Raw genomic sequence first — 6,000 nt, 5'->3', positions numbered from 1 at the left:
CTGTTTCTGATAGTAAAGTTTTCAGTAAAGTTTAGGGGAATGGGATTCAAATTATGTTGAAAGTCATTTGGTGGGACATGGAAGACCCAGCAGTCAGTTAAATTTTAGGCTTTTGAGATGGTTTGGGAGCCCTGCACTGGGACATTTTCCTTTATGAGGTAAGTCCGGGGATGGATCTTAAAGACAAGATCATTAATGGCCCTTTCCCATGTATCCTGGAGTCTAAGATGTTTTTTCCACAGGTGCTAGGTCATTGATTTCCATCCAGTTCCACAAAATTGATGTGTCCCATTCTAGTAGCCAGAACTTCACTATTTTTACAATCATTCCCTACTTGCATGCACACAGAATCTTCATTCAGAAGGTGCAAGAAAAAGAAGTTTCCTAAAACTTAATCACAATTAATTAAAAGGACTCACTTCACCCAGACTGCCAACCAGTTGTACCAAACAAGATGGCATTGGATTTCTACTAGGGAAAATAAAGGTAACTCTTGCTCAGGCATGGTCAGGATAGAATCTCAAGTTTTCACAATGGGTTTATATAACCTTCCTCCCCTAGTGCCGCAATCATTATTTAATAAGCAGCTGAGAGTATATGACCCTTTTCTGGAGATAATTGCATTCAATGAAAAAAAGCATCTTCCAAATATGTGTGGACCAGGAGGAGGTGGGTCTTGTAGATTCAGACTGTCATGCCATTATTGAGTAGATTTTGTGATAAAAAAGTACACCATGATCAGAGTGTAAATGGTCCAAAAATTCTAAAACATGACAGATTAATTTTAAGGGCCATCAGGGTTTGGCTAAAGTCAGCTTATTCATATCCAGAAAGTGTCAACAGTGGTGAAGCACAACCCATAGCCCTGAGATGGTTCTAAAGGCCTGATATACTCATCATGCAAAGCTGGGACCTCCTCTAGCATGAGACAAGTAGGTCAACTTTTAGCAGGAGTCACAAGTATGGAATGAAGCCTCTGCATCAGAAATAGCCACACTCGATCAAAAGCTTGATTCCAGCCAGGCATCTAAGTGAATGACCCAAACAAAAACAAAACACATTGTCGTTGAGTCAATTCTGACTCATAGGGACCCTGTAGGACAGGGTAGAACTGTCCCATAGGGTTTCCAATGCTGTAAATCTTTTTGGAAGCTGAGTCCCACATCTTTCTCCCATGGAGCCACTGGTGGTTTCAAACCACTGACTTTTCGGTTAGCAGCCAAGCGCTTAACCACTGCATGGCCAGAGCTCCTTTGAGGTAGAATAGTTTAGTGCAAATTCTAAACTCAAGTCATTTATCTCATTAATAACTCATATTGTAAAAGGTTTGTATCTCAGAAAACTTAATATGTGATAAACAATTAATTATGAATTTAAAAGACAAAAAAATCTCCTAGGCTATTGCAACACAATGTCATTTTAAAAATCATCTTTATCATCTAATACTCAGTTCATATGCAATAATGATTCAAATAATTTTTGAGCCAAGACCCAAGAAAAGTTCCTACTTTATAATTGTATGTCTTAAGTTTAGAAAATCCATTAACATAATTGAGATTATTTTCAGTTTTGAAGGAAAATATCACTAAATTAATTGAAGGAAAGTTAAACAAAATTGCCTAGATTAAACAACCATAATTATTATACTAAAAAAACTAGTGGAACACTTACAGCAAACATGATGCATCAAGTTCAAACACTGGTGTATTTAAAGATAAGTAATAGATAAAAAAAAAAAAAAATTTTTTTTTTTTTATAGATAAAGGAGACACTGGGTGGCTCAAATAGTTAATCACTCCACTACTACCAACCTACCCAGAGGTACCTCAGAAGACAGGCCTAGAGATCTGCTTCTGAAAAGTCACAGCCTTAAAAACTCTATGGAGCAGTTCTACTCTGCATGCATGGAATCATCATGGTTCAGAATCTACTCAACAGTAATGAGCAGCAAGAAAAATAGACAAACAGGTTCACGGTCATTCTTTCTTATCGTGCTGGCAATGAGAAATTAAAAAAAAAAGTGCAGCATGTAATGTTGGAAATAAAGAGCTAATATTTTTGTTAGTGACAGATGATGCAATTCTCCATATAGTAGATTTAGGTAACATGATACAAAAACTGTCAGGACTAACTAATCCAGTAAAGTCACTGGATCCAAGATCAGTGTATGAAAAGCAATGGCAATTACATATATTTCGCATCAATTAGAAATTGATAAGAGGATAATATTGACAGTAATAGTCCAAATTAATTAGTTTCAGAGAATAAATCTAGAAAAAGCTGTACAAACATTATAAAGGAAATTTGGAAAATATTTTTGGTGGATATGATAAGACATGTAAATAAATGAAGTGACAAACATACATAGTTGGAAAACATCATTAAAATATATATTCTTTCCAAATTAATTTGCAAGTCTCATTAACACTTTAAAGGTTGTTGTTTGATTTCTTGACTGCTGCTTCTATGGGCGTTGATTGTGGATCCAATTAAAATGAAATCCTTGACAACTTCAATGTTTTCTCCGTTTATCATGATGTTGCTTATTGGTCCAGTTGTGAGGATTCTTATTTCATGTTGAGGTATATTCCATATTGAAGGCTGTAGTCTGTGACCTTCATCAGTAAGTGCTTCAAGTTCTCTTCACATTAGTCTTTATGGAGATGCAAATCAAAACCAAAATGAGATAAAACCTCACTCCCATTAGAATGGCGGTGATCGAAAAAACATCCATTGCTGGTGGGAAAGTAAAATGGTGCAGCCACTACATAAAACAGCTTGGTGATTCCTCAAAAAGCTGAATATAGAATTGCAATATGACCCAGTAATCCCAGACCTAGGTATGTACCCAGAAAGAAGTAAAAGCAAGAAGGCAAACAGACTTATACACCAATGTTCACTGTATTACTTTTCACAATAACCAAAATGTGGGTGGAAGTAACCAAAATGTTCATCGACAGATGAATGGATAAATGAAAAGTGGTAAATATACATAATAGAATAAAGAGATATGAATTACTGACACTTACCACAATATGAATGAACCTTGAAAACATCATGATGAGTGAAATAAATTCATTAAAAAAGGACCAATACTGTATAATTGCGCTTACACGAAATAAGCAAATATATAAATCCAAGGATTATCCGTGGCTGCTAGGAGTAAATGAGGGGGAAAAGAGGACTTTTTTGAATGGGGTCATTGAGTTTATGTTAATGGTGGTGGAATGATTTGGAACAGGATAGTGAAAATACTTGCACAACTTGAAAAATGTAATCAGTGTTAATGAATTGTACTTGTAGAAATTGTTGGGATTGCATATGTTTTGTTGTGTATATTTTCACCACAATAAAAAAAAAAAAAGAAAATCATATGAAGCACAGTTCTACTCTGACACACATGGGGTAGCCTGGAGTCTGAATCACCATGATGTTAAAAAAAAGAGAGAGAGAGAAATTCCACCAACCTAAAGGAAAGAGGGAATCAACCCACAAAACAATGGAAAAATTAATATGAATAGGCATTCACAGATTAGAAATCTCATGTCATGGACTGAATCGTGTCCCCCCAAAATATGTGTAAACTTGGCTAGGCCAAGATTCCCAGTATTTCGTGGTTGTCCTCCATTTTGTGATAGGATTATTCACCATTTTGTGATGTTTTGTAAATTTTAGCCTCCATGCTTGTCGTTATGGTCCTATTGGGGAATGAACTGTTTGTTATGTTAATGAGGCAGGATTGGATCATGTTAATGAGGATTAGGTTGTGTTTGTTATGTTAATGGTGTAGGATTAGAATGGGATATATAACAACATGGGGATACTGCTTGGTTTAAAGTCAGGAAAGGTGTGTGTCAGAGTTGTATCCTTTCACTCTACTTATTCAATCTGTACTCCAAGCAAATAATCAGAGAAGCTGGACTATGTAAAGAAGAAAATGACATCATAACTGGAGGAAGACTCATTAAGAACCTGCAATATGCAGATGATACAACCTTGCTTGCTGAAAGTGAAGAGAACATGAACACTTACTGATGAAGGTCAAAGACTCCAGCCTTCAGTACAGATTGCACATCAACATAAAAAAAAAAAACAAAAATCCTCATATCTGGAGCAATAAGCTACATCTTGACAAATAGACAAAAGATTTAAGTTGTCAATTATTTCATTTTGCTTGCATCCAGACAGTCAACACCCAAGGAAGCAACGGTCAAGACGTATTGCATTGGACAAATCTGCTGCAAAAGACCTCTTTAAAGTGTTGAAAAGCAAAGATGATACTTTCAGGGCGAAGGCATGCCTGACTGAAAGCATGGTATTTTCAATTGCCTTAAAAACATGCAAAACCTGGACAATGAATAAGAAAGACAGAAGAACTGAAATCTTTAAATTATGGTGTTGGCGAAAAATACTGAATATACCATGGACTGTCAAAAGAATGAACAAATGTTTTGGAAGAAGTGTAGCAAGAATGCTTCTTAGAAGCAAGTATGGTGAGACTTTGTCTCATGTACTTTGGACATGTTATTAAGAGGGACCAGTCCCTAGAGGAAAAAAAAAAGGTATTTGCAATGAAGAAGTCACTGGTCTTGCAAAATTATATCATTCAATCTCTGACATTGTTTCTATCACCAAGGCCATATTTTCCAACTACCAATCCTTCTTCATTTCCAACTTTTGCATTCCAATCACGAGTAATTATCAATGCATCCTGATTGCATGTTCAATCAGTTTCAGACTGCAGAAGCTGATAAAAATCTTCAATTTCTTCACCTTTGGCCTTAGTGGTTGGTGTTTAAGTTGAATAACAGTAGTATTAACTGGTCTCCCTTGTAGGTGTATGGATATTATCCTATCACTGACAGCATTGTACTTGAGGATAGATCTTGAAACATTCTTTTGATGATGAATGCAACACTATTCCTCTTCAAGTTCTCATTACCGGCATAGTAGACCATGTGACTGTCCAATTCGAAATGACCAATACCAGTCCATTTCAGCTCACTAATGCCTAGGATATCAATGTTTATGCATTCCATTTCATTTTTGATGATTTCCAATTTTCCTAGATTCATACTTCATACGTTCCACGTCCCAATTATCAATGGATGTTTGCAGCTGTTCCTTCTCATTTTGAGTCATGCCACATCAGCAAATGAAGGTCGCAAAAGCTTTACTCTATCCATGTCATCAAGGTTGACTCTACTTTGAGGAGGCAGCTCTTCCCCAGTCATCTTTTGAGTGCCTTCCAACCTGAGGGGCTCATCTTCCAGCACTATATCAGATAATGTTCTGCTGCTATTCATGAGGTTTTCACTGGTTAATTCTTTTCAGAAGTAGACCACTGGGCCATTCTTCCTAGTTCTTCTTAGTTTAGATGCTCAGCTGAAACCTATCCTCCATAGTTGACCTGCTGATATTTGAATACTGGTGGCATACTTTATAGCATCACAGCAACAAACAAGCCCCCACAGTATGACAAACTGACAGACATGTGGGGGCCTGCATGTTGCAGTGATGCTGTAAGCTCCTTGCCAGATAGAATACACAGGAATCAAATCAACTATATCTGTGGAAAGAGACAATGGAAAAGCTCAATATCAGTCAGAACAAGGCAGGGGCTGACTGTGGAACAGACCGTCAATTGCTCACATGCAAGTTCCAGAATTAGAGAAAGTCAACAAGAGCCAAAGTATGACCTTGAGTATATCACACCTAAATTTAAAGACCATCTCAAGAATAGATTTGATGGGTTGAACACTAATGACCAAAGGCCAGACAAGTTGTGGAATGACATCAAGGACATCATACATGAAGAAAGCAAGAGGTCATTAAAAAGACAGGAAAGAGGAGGTGGGGCCAAGATGACGGAGTAGCCAGATACTTCTGGTGATCCTTCTTACAACAAAGACCCGAAAAAACAAGTGAAACTATGACAAGCCAGGAGCCCTAAACATCAAAGACAAAGTTAGAAAACAGATGGAGGAGGGGAGAGACAGT

The sequence above is a fragment of the Elephas maximus genome, chromosome 2 (genome assembly GCF_024166365.1).
Source record: "Elephas maximus indicus isolate mEleMax1 chromosome 2, mEleMax1 primary haplotype, whole genome shotgun sequence".
Taxonomy (NCBI): Eukaryota; Metazoa; Chordata; class Mammalia; order Proboscidea; family Elephantidae; genus Elephas; species Elephas maximus.
The sequence above is the reverse complement of the archived record's forward strand: the minus strand, read 5'-3'. Positions refer to the sequence as shown.